The sequence below is a fragment of the Spermophilus citellus genome (assembly GCF_964194105.1).
Source record: "Spermophilus citellus genome assembly, chromosome: 1".
Taxonomy (NCBI): domain Eukaryota; kingdom Metazoa; phylum Chordata; class Mammalia; order Rodentia; family Sciuridae; genus Spermophilus; species Spermophilus citellus.
Window position 1 is genome coordinate 58,917,746 of NC_138182.1, and position 19,426 is coordinate 58,937,171.

Consider the following 19,426-nt stretch of genomic DNA (forward strand, 5'->3'; position numbering starts at 1 on the left):
TATTCTTTGAGTTTATGATCTATGAAAGGAGACACTTATTAAGCGAGGAATTTTATCAATACATGATGAGAAGTATTCTCTGAGAAGTATACATATGGAGGGAAGTTGGAATTATTTCCTGGAAGAAGTGAATATTGATGTGAGATCTAAAGAAAGAATAGGAATTAAGTAGGTAAGAAGGGATTTAGGAAGCTTCCTCCTAGAGAGAACATGTATAAAAGCCCTAGGGTTGAAAAGATAATTCAAGTAAGTTAATTTGGCTGCAGAGTTAAACATGAATCACATTTTTCAGAGGCTTGTTCTTCATATTAAAAATTTACTATGTTTCTTCTATGTGAAATAGGATGTTAATAAAGGATTGTTAAGAACTACCAAACTATAAACTCCCTTGATCCTTCTCATTTGAAACAAACAAACAATGAAAAAAAAAAAATCCTCTGCTCTAATAAGGTACAATTTATCTTCATCAAAATGCAATTTTAGGAGTTTTGACAAAGGTTTATGCCTGCCTAGTAATGCAAGATATAGGGCATTTTCATCATCTCAGGTTACTTCCTTTACTCCCCTGGGTCTTGGCCGCACTGTAGACCTAGGCTGCATCAGCCCTGCTTTCTGTTGTTACAGATTAGACCTCATGTGGTGAGATTTTCCTACAAATTGGATAATACAGCATGTACTATTTTAATTCTTTTCCTTTTCATTTAGTATGTTTCTGAGTATCAGCCATTGTGTTGTACGTATTAATAATGTATAACTCAACAATTTTTATTGCTTAGTAGTATTTTAAGAATAAAATATAATTTGCCTGTTAGCTCATTTGCTAGTAGGCATTTGATTTGTTTCTTGTTTAGGATTATTATGAATAAATCTTATATAAATATTTGTGTACAAATATATGTATAGTATGCATTTGCATTATTTTTGAGTCAATGCCCCAAAGTGGGAAAGGCAGAACTCTTCTGGAGACATTGTATTTTTATATACTCTCTCCTTGGTCAGGCTTTTAAAGTAAAATTGGACACATTATTTAAATTATGAAATTTTCACAATGTCTTCATTTTTCACTCAAAACCCACCTTCTGAAACTGTACATTTTGCCTCCATGTACAAGTTCAGTCTCAGCCACGTCACCTGCTCCTCTACCCACTGTGCTTTCATATCATTGCATCTCTTTCCTTTTATCATAAATTGTTTTACAACTGGGGTCTTTGTGCCTAGTGGTCCACTTTCATGAATGCTTTACCATTTTATTTACATCTCACCTTTTTGCTATCTCAGCCAAAACGTTTTTCTTCCTTGTGATCACAACTGTTTAACTTTCCTTCATTATATTTTTGCCTGATATACTTTTTGCTTGTTTGTGTATTGTTTTATCATGTTTAGCCTTCTAGAATTAAAACTCCATACTATGAAAGATATTGTATAATTTGCTTACTATTCAGTCTTTAGTATGCATGACATAGCTTGCATTACAGTTGTTCATTAATGAGCTAGTATGAAAGCACCTGAAAAACAGCATCAGCTGACTCAATTTGTAACTGAAATGCTCAAAAGGACCCACAATATGGCTGTGCTTTAATGATGTCTGCCTAAATAAGTTTTCTTTCACACATTTCTTGTGGCATAGACAACTGCTCTATTGAAATGAAAATAAATTCTTGCCCTCTTCATTTTAATATTGGAATCCCTCTCCTGAATGTTTTAAATTGGACTCATTTGCCCAGCACAAACTATATTTCTCAGACATCTTTGTTGCTAGATGTAGCGATGGGACACATTTTTAGGTAGTGAAATGTGAACACATTTCCAAAGACAAGTTATCTACAGCAGACTTTCACTCTACTCCTTCTAGCAGGTTGAAAAATGATAATGATTGAAATAATAGTGGAACTTATGTGCTGAGGATGGTGGAGCTACACTTTTAGCCCAGTTCCCTGCAAATCAGCAGGTGAGAGGGTCTTCCTACCAGCTCCAAGATGTTATATAGAAGGGAAATATCCACAATTCTATACTGTGCAAGGCATGGTGTTTTAAGGTCTTTATCACAGCAGTTTGGCTCGTCTCTTGAATAATATCTTCTGAGAGAGCTATTTAATATCTTCTTTCTTCAAATATCTAATCTTTGCCTCTCTCATTCAATGGCCTCTTTTTGTTAAAAATGAGCCTCTTAATCTTCCCAGATGTATTCTACCCACATAATTCCACCTCTTCCTTCTCATGTGCAGCAACTATGGAACAATTCTGGCTCTAATCATTTCAAATGCTCTGCACAGCATCATTTCATGAAGTCTCAGAGACATTATTTCTACATTCATCTTATCATGGTTTTAGTGCTTCAGATTTTCCTCCATGCTGTAGTACCATAATTAAAAAATGCATGTTGGGCTAGAGTTGTAGCTCAGAGGTGCGGTGCTTGCCTAGCACATGTGAAGCACTAGGTTTGATTCTCAGCACCACATAAAAATAAACAAAATAAAATAAAGGTCTTGTGTCCTTCTGCAACTAAAAAATTATATATGTATATATATAAAATATTATATATATTTTATATATATTAAAAATATTAAGAAAAAAATTTTAAAAACATCCAATATTTTACTTCTTAAACAAAATTCAGCCTCATGGGAGACAGACAGGACAATCACGAGTTCAAAAGTCAGCCTCAGCAACAGTGAGGAACTAAGCAACTCACTGAGACCCTGCCTCTAAATAAAATACAAAATAGGGCTGGGGATTAGGCTCAGTGGTTAAGTACCCCTGCATTCAATCCCCAGTACCAAAAAAAAAAAAAAAAGAAAAAGAAAAGAATGTGCAATAATGTGCATGATCTACCTGTTTGTAAACACTTGCTAATCTTTTCTTAATCAACTTTACTAAGACTTCTTTCCATGACGCTTTTGAACATGCAATAATTGAGCCAGAAAACATATCCTTGAAACAAACCCAGTGGCTTACTGTTTTCTTATGTTTTTAACCCAAGAAAACTTTGCCACAGGTGTAAACACTTAGTATATAACTTAGTATATATGTAACTTAGCATGCAAATTAACTGAAAGCCCAATTTAGGAATATACTTTTGTAAGAAATAGCTCAGTCTCATCCAATCACATTGGCTGATCTTAATCACATGCGGTCAACTAAACAGAACATGCTCAAAATGGGAAATCACTAAGCTGTAACTAATCTAGCTCTTTTTATACCTGATTTCTATTTTCTGTCCATAAATACTGTCTGCTCATGTTATAGAATGTAGCTCCATGAATTTCTTCTAGTTCTGAGGACTGCCTGATTTATGAATTATTTTCTGTTTAATTAAACTCTGTTAAATTAATTTGTCTTTTAAGAGTAATACCTAAAAAATGAATAGACATATATGCACAGATATAAAATTCCTATATATGTATATATAAATATGTATACAAACATACACACACACACACGTGCACATACAAAATCCATGTGCTATGTGATTTTGTGACAGCACACTTCCCTATTCCCTCATATCATATCATAACATATCAGCTTCTTTTTCTTCATCTTATCACTTCAGCTTTGTGCTAGACTTCTGAAATTTGATAGAGAAGATGGCTGACTTTTCAAGTAGGCCCATTTTTATTTTTCATTTAAATCTGATTAATTCTCATGGCTTTAAAAATGGCGTTAGTTCTAGGAAAAAAAGTTAAAGAAGTTATAATCACCCAGTAGAACATTAGTGATTTGGAGAAATCTACATATCAAGGAATGAGTAGGAAGTAACAGGCAACAGGGAGGAAGGTTTTTCTAGAAAAGAAGGTGTAAGAACTAAGACACTATAGATTTGGAGGGTAATAAAAATACATTTGGAAGATACTTGAAAAAATTGATGCAAAGATTAATGATGAGGGTTTTGAGACATTTGAATTCCTAAGTGAACGAACATGGTGGAAACAAAAGGTCAAGCTACAACAAATAAATAAGTAAAACAGTGAGGCATTAAGGTGGTATAGTCAAAATTGTTTGGTCTACAGTGTAAGAGGGATTCTTAAAGAAGCAGGTATAAAAGGTGTGCGGGAGGAACCTCAGAGGAGGTTGCATTAATACAAGTGAGACAGATTTTGAGTAAGATAGAAAGGCAAAGGGCACTTGTAAAGAATAGTTTGAGGATATGGGAAACTTGATTAGTCACTGCATAATGATCCCAGAGGACAAGACTGACAGATTTCAGTTCAGGAGAGAAAGAAAGTTTGTTTCAAAGATAAGGAAACACACATCAATATGCTGCTGATGCTGAAGTAAAGTGCAGGTGTGTGTTGGGAGTATTGGGGTTTATGTTTCAGCATTGATTGATGAAAATAGGTTTGATGAAAATAGTTTGAAGGGCATGAGGAATGTAGTATCTATAGTCATTCTTGACTGTGGATACTAAGTACTGTGGTCAGAATACTGTCTGAGTTGGCAATGGATCTCCTGAAACCCCTCATTGAGTAAACTGATAATAGACCCCAAATTGGAGATGCTGATTGCCCTGTGGGCTGGAGAATGGCTGAGAAACTTTGCACTCGTAGGATATATTTAAGTCAATGATGCATATTTGTTAGTAGTGACTTTATATTTGAATATATGGATTATAAATGGATAGGTTCCTCTGTGGGTGATCTTAATGTAAGTATGTCTGTACATTTTATTCATGAATCTGTCTGGAGTAGCTCAGCTAATTAAAGCAATGCACTTAGGAAGCCAAGTCTACAGGTTCATTTCCTGTGGGCACTTTTTACATCTGCAGAATACACAATATATAGTAGGGCCTTAATAAATGTCTGTTTATTAAATGAATAAGTAAACAAAGAATCCAAGGGGCAAACAAGGGTGTGTGTCTTCAAAAGTATCACTGCCTTTAAGTATACTCATCATGTTTAGAAATCTATACTCAAGCAAGTAAGGAAAATACTCTCAGAAAGTGAGAGAGATAAGCAAAAATAATCATCAGGCTCAACAAGTAACCATATTTTTCTAAGATAATGCAAGTAAAAATACATAGTGTTGGAAAAAGACAAAATGCTCTTAATTCTGAAAATTCCCAAACCTCTTCTGCAGATAAAACTTTTTATATAATGTAAAATAAATATAATTATAAAATAATGTAATTTAAAATAAAAGCAACCAAAATTCTATTTTTTATAAATTTGAGAAAATAAGTGAAAATTGAAAAAATTATATTTAACAGTAAAATATTTAAGATAGCTGTTTTGTTAGTTATTTACAGTTATTCTTAATACTTTTTTTTTTTTTTTTTGGTATCAGGAATTGAACTCAGGAGCACTTGACCTCTGAGCCACATCCCCAGACCTATTTTTGTATTTTATTTAGAGACAGGGTCTCAGTGAGTTGCTTAACACCTAGCTTTTGCTGAGGCTGGCTTTGAACTTGAGATACTCCTACCTCAGCCTCCCAAGCCACTGGAATCAGAGGCATTTACCACTGCACCTGGATCTTGCTCCTTTGAACTTTGTCAATATTTAATATGTCTATATATTTTCACATGGGATATATAAACTATATAAAATAAAATAAAATTGTTGTGTTTAGGAAATTATATTGTATTTTAATGTGAACTCTAAACCTCTAAAATATTTTCACTTGGCAATTTCCAGAGTCAAGTCTATTTTCATGATTCATGGATTGAAACACATACACACATACACATAAATTGATATTTTTCAAGGAAAGTGACATGTAAGAAATAACATAGTGTTTAAAAGGTAACTTATAATTCTCTGAAACTGGAAAAAGTTTTATAGTTTTAACTTTTAGTTGTTTTTTTTAACTTTTCTTTATGCATAGTTTAGTAGAAAAAATAATAAATATATTGTTTTCATGATGATGTAAATATGTTAACATTATTTGAGTTACAACATAATATTCCATGTATTCATCTAAACAAAATGGGTTCATTAATCCTTAGCCACTAATGTAAGTGCACAATTATAGAAGTAAGTAACGGAGAACAAATCCCCAACATTATTTTCACTAAACAGTCCCTGTATCAGAAAATATGTTCTTGACAATTTGTCAAAGAGAACATAAGATTATCAGAGCCAAATGTCTATATTTGAAGGAATAGACATAAGATACATAGTAATATAAACATATATATATATTAATATAATATATATATAATATAAACATATAAACATATATATAGCTATGTGTGGTAGCACAAGCCTATAATCCCACCAGCTCCAGAAGCTGAGGCAGGAAGATCGCAAGTCAAAAGCCAGCCTCAGCAAAAAACAAGGTAATAAGCAATTGAGTGAGACCCTGTCTCTAAATAAAATACAAAAAAAGGGGTGGGGATGTGGCTCAGTGGTTGAGTGCCCCTGAGTTCAATCCTCAGTATTGGGGAAAAAAATAAATAAATAAATAAATACACACACACACACACACACACACACACACACACACACACTATTTTCTTCTAAATATTTTTACATAACTTTTAACATAAATATTAGATTACTCTAACTTCATTGTTTTTCAAAAAGAAAAATTACTTTTCAGGAAGCCTGTTTATTAAATCTAAAATTAAACAAGGAAGCAAACAAAATCTCACCTCATTCCCAGGCACAGAAGAAAAGACAAAAAGGGGCGTATTTAAAGGGACATAGAATTTTATTTTTATTTTTTTTTTTTTTAGAAATGGGTTTCTTCTTCTTTTTTTTGTTTTTAGTTGTATTTGGACACAATACCTTTATTTCACTTATTTATGTTTATGTGGTGCTGAGGATCGAACCCAGGGTATCACAAATGCAAGGCGAACACTCTACCCCTGAGCCACAACCCCAGCCCGACATAGAATTTTTGATATGTAAGATCAAAAATTTCTGGATATCGCCAGGTGCAGTGGCACACGGCTGTAATCCCAGAGCCTTGGAAGGCTGAGACAGGAGTTCAAAGCCAGCCTCAGCAATGGCAAGGTGTTAAGCAACCCAGAGAGACCCTGTCTCTAAATAAAATACAAAATAGGGCTGGGGATGTGGTTCAGTCGCCCAGTTTCTCTGAGTTCAGTTCCCAGTACACCACCTCCACACCAAAAAAAAAAAAAAAAAAAAAAAAAAATCTGCATATCTTTTTCACAAATATATGAACATCTACATAACTAGTGAATTGTAGTCTTAAAATATATTACATAATAAACTGCATGCTGTGCTTTTAGCACAAACATGCATGCACAAACACACAAGCAGAGAATCAAACCTCAAGTATCACTAAATTGATTTCAGATTGTAAGTTCTTTTTAATAATGGGAAATTGAATAATACCCTGTGGCTTCCCCTCGGAGACATTTTTATGCTCATGTATAAGCCAGACTGTCATTGTTCTACATCTGTTACAGTGCAGCAGGACTATTCATTATAATGTCTTGTTTAGTCAACCAAAAGGTTTATTGGGTTAAGTTCTTCCCTGTATTTTAACAGATGAACTGTGTTATATATGCACAGAAGTTATTTTTAGGCATTACTTGTGAAACTTAAGTGCTTACATGTACAAAAGGAAACATACTGTTGCATTCTGCCATAGTGCCATTAAAAAAAAAATTAAACCATCTGTATCTCATCACTTTCTTGGTCAATTACAAAGAACAAAATCTTGAGATATTGAATAGACAATCCATCAAATACACCCAAAGGCATGAAGCTTTCTCAAAGCCATTTCCCAGTCAAAGTAGTATCTGCTATTGTTGGACATCTTTCCTCTTTTATCCTTTGGCATGAAATGTCAGGTGCGAAAGGCATTAGCCTCCTGAGGGACTCAGTATGGTCATTTCAGTTTCTTAATTAGAAGAAGCTGAGAGTTACCATTAAAACAATTGTCATATTACACAGCAAAACTTTTATGATTTCTCATGTAGGGTCCCTTCAGTAACTCCATGATTTCCCTTAAAAGAAACTCAACAATAGGAAATTAAATGTCATTGTACAATGTGAAAAACTAAGTAGACCAAAATGATTATTAAATTAATTTGAGTTTGAAGCTATTTGTAACATCTGGCTGTATACTATCTTAAAAATTATTTCACATTCATCATATAATATTTTACCTCATAATATTTTTACCTTTTTTTTTCACTGCTATGACCAAAATACCTGACAAGAACAAATAGAGGAGGAAAAATTTATTCTTGAGCTCACAGTTTCAGAGGTCTCAGTTCATAGATGGCCAACTTCATTCCTCAGGGCCAAAGGTGAGGCAGAACATCATGGCAGAATAATGTGGGAGAGAAAAGCAGGTCATGACCTGGCCACCAAGAAGTAGAAACTTCTACTCAACAAGGACAAAATATAAACCCCAAAGGCACGTCCCCAGGGACTCAGATCCTCCAACCACACCCTACCTGCCTATAGTTACCACCCAGTTAGTTTCTGTCAGGGCATTCATGCACTGGGTTAGGAGTTACAGTTCTCATGACCCAATCATTTCACTTCTACATCTTCTTGCATTGTCTCACATGAGCATTTAAGGGGCAACTCACGTCTAAACCATAACACCATTATATATAATACGTGGTTGTACACTTTTAAAATTCTTAAATACTTTTCATATATGAATAAATGTTGGAAAATTCTTTGTATAAGAGTTGACTTTTAAACTATCACATAGATGAATAAGTAAAAATGCCATAAAAAATAAAAGAAATTTATGTTTTCATGCCTTGCTGTATCTAAAGTGATTCCTAAATAATATGTGCAAATTCTGACTCCCTCCAAACTGTAATCAGAGCAAACAAATTACTTTTCTAGTTTTCATTCAGGTCAAACTCATTTTATTTATGCTTCTTTGCCCTTTTCCTCTACCTGTTACTATCTGCCTCCAGGTATTCTCATTGCTGGCTGGTTACTGATATTTATTTCCAAACTAAAAAATGAAGTCTGTAATGAATATCCAGTTGAAAATATACTCTGAATCCTTTCTTGCCAACTCTTTTAAATCACATCAACATGGGCAGATTTTCTCTCCTTACTCCTTCCTTTCTTCCATCCTCTTTCCCCCATTCCATTTCTTTGCATGTATGATTACTGAACTATCTTGTCAATTTTTTGCTGTTTATTGGCCAGTTCACCACGCACCCCCTTCACCATTTACATACCTGTTTTTGTTTACTCTATGATCTCAAAACATGTAATGATACTCAGCCTGAAAATATGTTTTGAATAAATAAATGGAACAGAAAATAAGAAAACAAACTTAAACAAAAAATACTATGTATATTTTTTCTCTTTTTTAATTAAAAAAAATGGTACTTGGGACTGAACCAGGGGTACTCTACCATTGAGCTACATCCTCAGCCCCTATTTTATTTTTTTATTTTAAGACAGGGTCTCATTTCATTGCAGAAACTGGCCTCAAACTTGTCTTGGCCTATTGAATTGTTGTGATTACAGGTGTGCACCACTGTGTCCCATAGATTATTATCCATCTTAATGAGATAACAAAAAGAAGATTGCCTCTGAATCACCTACATTTGAGTTATTCTATATCTACCTCTATATTATATAATAATATATGTTACCCAAGTTGCTTTATAATTCTACTTCATTTTGTTTTGACATCTATTCAGAGTTTTATTATACTTTCATAAATATTCTGAAATACAAAATTTAATTTTTTCTGTCCTCCTACAATTATTTAAAACACAATTATTGTCAGTGTTGTGTTTTTTATTACCAGATCATTTCAATATTGGCCTATTACCAGTTTTAGTACAGTTTTATCATTTTTATTCATTGTATTCAGAAAATATTTTCTGTATTGTTTTACATTTTTAATATTTAGAAATTTTAAATAAATTTTTATTTATTTTTTGGGGGGAGGAGGATTACCAGAGTTTGAACCACAGTGCCACATCCCTGTCCCTTTTTTGTATTTTATTTAGACATAGGGTCATCTTGCTAAGTTGCTCAGGGCCTTACTAAATTGCCAGGGCTTTCTTTGAACTCACAGACCTCCTGCCTCAGCCTCCTGAGTTACTTGGGATTGCATCCATGTGCCATAGTGCCTAGCAGGAAGTTTTGTTTTTGATATAACATATATCCATATTGTTCAAATCTTCCCTGTGTTCTTTATTTATTTATTTTTACTTTGTTCTAATTAGTTATACATGATGGGAGAATGCATTCTGATTCATTATACACAAATGGAGCACAATTTTTCATTTCTCTAGTTGTAGAATTGCACCAAATATGCAGTAACATATGTACCTACTGTGATGATGTTTATCATACCTGTAATCCCAGCAGTTTGGGAGGTGGAGGCAAGAGGATCACAAGTTCTAAGCCAGCCTCAACTAAAGTGAGGCTCTAAGCAACTCAGTGAGACCCTGTCTCTAAATGAAATACAACATAGAGATGAGAATGTGGCTCAGTGGGCAAGTGTCACCGAGTTCAATCCCTGGTACACACACACACACAAAAAAAAATCTTACCTTCCCTCTGTCCTTTAAAAGAATAATTATTCTGATAGAAATCATAGCTCAAAATTTGCCTATTAGATAATACAAATTATTTTTATCCAGATTACACATATATTATAGCAATTTTTTCCTACTAAACAACTCTTTGAGATACTTAAAAATATATTCTCTGTTGTATATATATATTTTTTTTCTTTTCGGACTTACTGTTTTTGGTATACATTTTCATGTCATATTATTTAGCATTTAAATAATCATGTAATCAAATCATCCCAATAAGTACATTTTGTGCCGATTGTGTATCATTTAACAACTCTTGCCTTGAACTTAATTTTGTCTGTTATTTGCATGAAAACAATCTATATTCTTGTGCAAGTATTTCATATTTTCTTTAAAAATTCTTATAATTTGAAATATCCAAATCACAATTGTATATCAATATCTTACATAGATTCTTCCTTTTTTGAAGCAGGAATGGACATTATACTGTCTATGCAAGTATATAATCTTGTGTGAAATCTGCTTATTTTATTTTTGTTTGAATTCTTTCTTTCAATGTTTTTGTTTGTTATCGTTATAACTTATGTTGTTCTTTGGTTGTCCTGTTAGTTAGCTTTCTCTTGATGTGACCAAAATATTCCACAATAACAACTTGGAAGTAAGAAAAGTTTATTTTGAGCTCATTGATTCAGAGGTTCAGTCCATTGTTGGTGGACCCATTGCTCTGAGCCTGAAATGAGACAGAAGGATGTGGGGGAAGGGCATTGTAGAGGAATGTTGCTCAGTTCAATGCAGAAAAGAAGCAGAGAGTGAGTTTGAGGAGTCAGGACAAAATATATAATCTTCAAAGGACATCCCCAGTGACCTACTTCTACCATCCTACAGCAATCTAGTCTACTTCTTAATCCATTAAATGGATTTATCCACAGATAATTTTATGGGCTCTTGTAATCTAACCATTTCATATCCTGCATTGACACAGAACTTTTGGGGTGATACCTAATATCCATCATAGCATATATGATAATATTTTTACAGTGAATTTGATCCAGGTCCCCATGGTAATCTAACCTACTAATTTTTATAATCTGAAAATTTCCTATTTTTATGGTTATAATCGTGCTACAAAAAGTGTGGGTAGTTTTATATCTTCTTGTACATTGCCACAGACACATTTTGTGCACCTGTTATCATAAAGATTGGTCTGGTCTGAACTTTTTCCCTTTAATTATATGTTGTAAGGATTTGCATAGTAGTTTAAGAAGTATGTACTTAATTTCATTTAACTCTCAACAATTAGGACAAATGTTGTTATTACTTTTTTAAATGCTCAGAAAATTTACTACTTAAATAGTATCTAATAGCTTATAAATTTCTTCATGGGCATATTTTAAAAAATTCTATCCATAATAAAATATTTTATATATATATATTCACTTTCCACATCTTCTGTGAGCTCTAGAAAGTTGTAGTTTTAATGTATATTCTGTTTTGTTCAGTTTTTCAAATGTATTGATCTAAAATGTGAATCATCTTTATTTCCCACATTCCATGACCTGTTCTAAGGCAATATTTTTCATTTCTCAGTTACTGGTTCTTTCTCCACTTTTCCCATCTATCAACCTCAATAGAAGATTATAAATTATATTAAAGTTTTCAAAGAAATAACTTTAATTTTATTAAATTTTTTGTTAGATTTTTGTTCTCTCATTTCTTATTGCTGCTCTTCTCAACTAATGACTTTCTTTTCATTCATATAGATTTAAATTACTGAGATATTTAAATATTTTCTCTTAGAGATATTTTTCTAGAAGGCCATTAGCTGTATTCCCTGTGTTTTTGTTTATATCATGCTTTCAATATAATTTTAATTTATCTTTGATGATTTTCTATATTGTGTTGTGATTTCTTTTTTCCCCTATGCTCATGAAATTGGGTACTGACTGCTTTATTTTCCAAAATGTTGAGGAAGAGTCTATTTATTATCTTGTTATTAATTTATTGATTAATCCCCATTAAAATCAGGTTATGATTAATATTGTTGAGACTTTATTATCCCACATGAGTGATTTTGAGATACAAGCAAAGATTGTTGTGTGCCATATGATTTAGCTATTAGATAAAACCCATCAATAATGTTTTTCAAATATGCTATATTTTAAATGATATTTTTTGATGGCTTAATGTTTATGAGATAAGTGTATTAAAATTTAATAACAATGAAAACATATGGATATTTTAACTTATCTTTAGTTCTATTTTCCATTTAAAAACCTTTGTCACTGGGAATATGGCAGAGTCCATATCCAGGCATTCAAAAAACTCTAGATTAACTATATTGGAAAAATAACAATTTTTTGTTTTTTCCTTAAACAATACAGTATAACAAGTATTTCCACATTATTTGTTTTGTTTGAGGTGTTGTCAGTATCCTAAACATGATTTAAACTATACAGGAGAAAGTTCATTTTCTGACATAGAAACAGAAAACACTTCATACCTCATGTATTTAAATTTATGTATCATTTTCTTTATGGGTTTCTGTCCTTATACACTGTTTGGGGGTAACTTTCCCTAATCCAGGGTAATTTAAATGTCTATAATAACCTTGTAATATTTTTATTTTTAAAAGTCATCTTGTGAAACAGATATATAATATTCATTTTGTTTATATTAGTATGAAATATTTATTTTGTACACAAAGGTAAAAATGAAAGAAAAATGATGAACCGTTACAGTATACTATGCCTTAAGGTAATGCTTCTTTCTTAAGTCTTCTTCATCTACATGAGAAGAGCTATACCAGCTCTCTTCTGATATCTCTGTAAATGCCACACATTTTCCACACTATTTCCTATGTCATACTTGTGGTTAAAGGACATATAGTATGATTTTTCTCTTTTTGGCATCATGTATCTATTTTTCATTAAATTTTGGATTGAATTAATTTGGCATTTACTTGGTGTTATAATGATATTTGTTGTACATCTGGCTCAATTCTATATTTCATGAATGCACACAGACTTTTGAAAGAGATGGATCCCCATTTCCTCAGCTTTCAGAAGTGTCCCCATTTCTTCTAAATAATGACCTGATAATTTATTCTGCTTCCTTCCACTATCACTATTTAATTACACATGAGCATACAGTATGGACATATATGTTATCAAAATGTGTATACACATTTTGATATAAACAATATAAATATATTGGCATGTAAATATATCTATGCATACATCAAAATTTATAGTTTTCAAATGTGTATATGTGTACACATTTGTAACTTTATTTATCTCTTTCTAGATTGAAGTAGGATATTTAGTTTACTATAACCAAATATATCTTTCTTAGAAGAAGAAGATTCCAGAATTTGAGCTAGTATTTTAAATAAAACGACAAAAATAAGCCGAATTGCCCTAATTTTGTTCACAAATATTGACACAATTGAATTTCTTTGAGCAGTATCTAGTCATTTGTGAAAGCTCTGCAGATGTTAGCTATTTTTTTTTGCTTGCTACCATTTTCACCTAATTGTAGTGATGTTTCATTATTTTTTATCTCAATTCTACAATTTTCCCTCATTCTGCTAGAATCACTTGTTCCTACAAAAGAATAGACATAGTGCTAGAACAATTAAATTTACTTAAAATAGCATCTTTTTATTCATTGTCTCATGATATAATAGAAATTAAATTATTTTAATATATTTAGGAGCTCTACATATAAGATTATATTCTGATGTAGATGAAATGTAAAAAAAATGTGGAATTTTTTAGTCCCAATTCAAGAAATTTTTAGTCCAAATTCACTTAACAATATAAAGCCCCTGAGAGACAAAAATCTAAATTTTTAATTTAATAGAATAAAAGTGGATATTTTAGCCATTCCATTTCAAAAGTACATATAGAGTATCCATTTTGTGCATATACATGGCAGCATAAACTTACTATTTATGTTTAGCTTTAGGTTAGTAAATAGAATTCTATTCTCTGATAGTCTTTCTTTTCATGGAACTTCAGTATATATGTCATTGTATACTGCATATATACAATACATAATGCATACTGGATGTATCATGATACAATGTATTGTAAAATTATTTGATAATATTCATAAAAACTATTAAGAAGCTCTTGAAGAGCATGAATTCTACTTCTCTGGAGAGATAATCTGACAAATTAATACAGTATTATATCATAAAATTGGTGTTTCTCTGTGTAAAGATAAGATATTCCTGTGGGGAAAATTGAGTTAAGTCTATGAGTTTTTAAAACTTGAAGAAATTACCACAGAAGTCTGCCATTGGCCTTGAAGGAAAAAAAGCTAATGAAAGCTCCATTATCCAGCTTTGCCTTTCCTTACTTTAATAAGAGGTAGAACACTAAAGAAATAGTTATGTCAAAAACCTATGGCAAGTAAATTAATATAATCTTCCTCTAGTTATCAACTGTCAGATTTTCTGAAAACTTGTGATAAAAGGATCCATTTTAGCTATTCATTCTAATAAAGATAACAATGTAGCTTAAAAGATGTAAAAAGTGCACCTATTGGATCAAAGGATAATTTTGATGACTAAAATAGACTACAGAAGGAAAAACGTCCTTAATTATGAGAAAATGTGATTGTCACACATGTATGTTCAAAGTCATCTAATAAAAACATATTAATAGAAATTTTTTCATTGGAATTGCAAACAAATCTGATCCCGACATATATTGCTATAGATATTAACATTATTATGTATGGAGAAGTTATGCATATACTTCAATTATTTTAAAATTAGTAGTGGTTAAGGGATATATACTGTTGATGTCCTTATTACTCAACTTATTTCCCCTTTGTTACTACTATTTCTTTGCTTACCCTACAGAGTGTAATATAAACATTTTTGCTCTTCCCAACATTATCACATTATTTAATTCTGCATTTACTTTAGATCTAACATATTTTTTATTTTATCAGTTTTTTATGGTCATTGTTTATTTACATTAACACTCACTGGATTTACATGACACTCATATACTTACAAAAATTTTTATGTTGCTCCTTATTCTTTCCACCTTTTCATGTTTATATCCGCAATTATTTTTTTTTTTTTGAAGAATTTCTTTAAAATATTCCTTTAGGGCAAGTCTTTTCGCTTTTAGCTCATGTTGGGCTGAAATGTCATATTTTGAAGGCCATTTTAGTTAAATATGCAATTCTCATTGGGCAGTTTTTCTTTCTAGTTACAGTAGGATGCACCTATTAACTTCATATATCAGCATTTCTAAAAGTAAATTTTAAATTTTATTTTTGTTGCTTTACAGGCAACATGACATTTTTCTCTTTCATTGCTTGGAAGTCATTTTTCCTTGCCTCTCATGTTGATTGTTTTTATCCTGCTTGAAATTTTCACATCTTCTTGAATCTCCTACTTGAATTTTAGATTTTGCAAAAATTTCAATAGTTGTCTTCTCACCTACTGATTTTGCCCTTTTGTCTTTTTATTACCTCTCCTGGAGCTTCAATGAATAATATGCACAATTTTTTCACATTGTCCCATATATCTGTATTACCTACTCATTTTTTTTTTCTATTTGTATCCTTTTCTTGCCTTCCTATTCAGATATTGTTTTGCAGGGTGTCTTTATATTTTATTTTGTTATAACTGATTTTTAAAATTTTATGTATTGTGGGCTGGGGATGTGGCTCAAGCGGTAGCGCGCTCGCCTGGCATGCGCAGGGTGCTTTGCTGGGTTCAATCCTCAGCCCCACATAAAATAAAGATGTTGTGTCCACTGAAAACTAAAAAATAGATATTAAAAAATTCTCTCTCTCTCTCTCTCTCTCTCTCTCTCTCTCTCTCTCTCTCTCTCTCTTTTTCTTTCTCTTTAAAAAAATTATTTATTGAATATTTACCTTGGGTTATTTTATTTTGTTCCCACAGTATCCTAGTATTTATTTTGCATTTTTTAATTATCTAATACTTTCAGCTGTCTTCATTTCTAGTTTACATATTTTCTGTGTATTCCAAATTCATAATAGTTGGGTGTTATTGGGACAGCTGTTGTTCTCACATGGCAAGGAAGCATTAATTTTTATTGAATACATGGTCTTTTTAACAGAATTCTATATTTCTGGGTAATTTATGTTTATCCTAGATAGAGAGTTCACCTATGTTCTTTCTAGAAAGATAGTATAACTAATCAGTTTAATCCAACCTAAAATCATAATGACTTAATTATAAATAACGTTTTGTGTCAAACTTTAGTCTCTGGTTCACCTCTAGTCCAAAAATATTATAAAAAGGGGGATTGAACTCAGGGGCACTCAACTACTAAGCCACATCCCCAGCCCCTGTTTTGTATTTATTTACAGAATCTCAATGAGTTGCTTAGCGCCAGTTGCTGAGGCTAGCTTTGAACTCTTAATAATCTTCCTGTCTCATCCTCCTGAGCTACTGAGATTACAGGTGTGTACCACCATCTGTAGCCTTTTAATGGTTCTAATTGAAGTCTTGGGTATTCTATGTTTACAGTTCACATCTAGATAGCAAGGTATTCAGATTCCTCAAGTATCTTTTGTCTTTAGAGTTTGAAAGATAGCTACAAGATTTCTTTTTCTATGTTTCTTAGTGTAAGGCCATTTCTCAAGCACTTTGCTGATTCTCTGCCTTTTACTGTTCTCAATTGGAAAATATCCTGAGGGGAATAACTATTACAGAATGTCATAGCAAATTTCTGCACAACTCCTGTTTCCTTAGAATTGTATTCTCACAATGCTGCCTGCCTTTTCAGGCAATTCTTTTTAGGAATTTCTTTCACCAGTACTTTTCAGGAAGATTAATGAGCTGCAAAAGAACTTATAGTTTCCAAAAGCAGAATTATAATGTACTTGGGAGTTATTCACAAAATTCAAATTATAATTTAATTATAAATATTATTTTACAAATAAGAGTTTGTTGTTAACTTAGGAAAACAGAATCCTAAAAGGGTGTCTATCATCAGGGAATTAATTCAGCTAGTCTCATTTATAAGTGACCAGCTAAAATGTTTCAACAAAAATTAAGAGCATATAGGAAAGGTAGCAGAATACAACAATTACTAATAGGGCATTATGTAAAATTGTGGATGTGTAACCGACATGATTCTGCAGTCTGCATTTGGGGTAAAATTGGGAGTTCATAACCCACTTCAATCTAATGTATGAAGTATGATATGTCAAGAGCTTTGTAATGTTGTGAACAACCAATAAAAAAAAAATAATAAATAAAAAAATAAAAAAAAATTAAGAGCATAATATAATGGAATTTTCTCATGAAATATGTAGCTATGATAAAGAAGTAACCATCATTTCCTCATGAATTTGCTTTTTCTGCTAACCTATATATATTATTTTTAAAGAATAAATGCATGCATATTTAAATAATTTTGTAAATAGTAAATAACATTTAAAGAAATTTAATTTTTAAAGTGTCTAAAATCCATCTGGTCAAAAATGTTTGCTAACTTCTTATATCATATAATATATAAAAATAACTGAGATTTAATCAATGTCTAAAAGTTACATAGAATAAAGTTTAGAGAACATAAGATAATAATTTAAAAATTTATCATGTAGAGGTCTTCCTAATTAAACAAAAGAAACACAAAAGCTATGATAGGCAAAAGTCATATATATGCTCATACAAAATATCCATGTGTCTTTTCTAGCCCTTGGTGTCATGATTGTTTGGTCTCTGAAAGTCCAAGAACATTTTTCTCTCTTTACCACTGGCAATTCAAAGCCATACAACCAAACTATCAATATTAAAAAAAAACAAGTATCTTGGGGCTGGAATTATGGCTCAGTGGTAGAGTGCCTGCCTTGCATGTGTGAGGCACTGGGTTCAATCCTAGCGCCACATAAAAATAAATGATTAAAACAAAGATACCTCAACAACTCAAAAAAATATTAAAAAAAAATCTCTGGGGCTGAGGCTATAGCTCAGTGGTAAATTGCTTGCCTCACATGTGTGAGGCACTGGGTTCAATCCTTAGCGCCACATAAAAATAAATAAAAGATACTGTGTGTTCACCTACAACTAAATGAATATATTTTTTTAAAATCTTGGATCAACCAATAGTGCCTAGAAATACCACCAAAATAATTTTTCAAATTTACTGAAATATCTAACTATTGATTCATCTTCATTTTCATTATCTATACAAATTTCTTGATGTTTTAAAAATAAAGCATCTGGTCTATGCCTTTAAAATATTTTTTGGTGGGGAGAGAATACTAGGAATTGAACTCAAGAGCACTCAACCATTGAGCCACATTTCCAGCCCTATTTTGTCTCACAAAGTTGCTTAGCACCTTGCTGTTGCTGAGGCTGGCTTTGAACTTGTGATCCTCCTGCCTCAGCCTCATCTAGCACTATAATAAACTAAGAAAAATAAAACCCTGAAGTTTTTCTCTCTGTACAGAACAGCAGAGTACTAATGGGGAAAGTGGTAGATTTATTTTAAAGAATTGGCTTATTTAATTGTCAGTATTGTCAAATTTGACATTTGTAAGTCGAGCCTACAGTCCAGAAATTCAGATAACAGTTCACATTGCATTCTTGAGAGCAATCTCTGTAGACGGGAAACACATTCAGAATTTCTGTGTTGTAGCCTTGAGATACAACTTCTTCTGCTTTGGTAAACCTCAATTTTTGCTCTGAACGATTGATTGTTTGAAGTCCACTCACCCTATGTAGGATAATCTACTTTACTAAAAGTTAAATTATTATAAATGTTAATCATGTTCAATAACATTCACATCAACATAAAATACAGTATTTGACCAACTAGGCACCATTGCCTACTGGTACAATTAAGCATCATGATATTTTTAATTTCTTTCAATATTTTCCCTTAACTCACTCATGCACATGCAAGCAGAATTACAAGTTATTACCATTTTGTCTCTTCTCCTGTTATGAAACCGAAATGAAATTGTTATTGAAGTGTT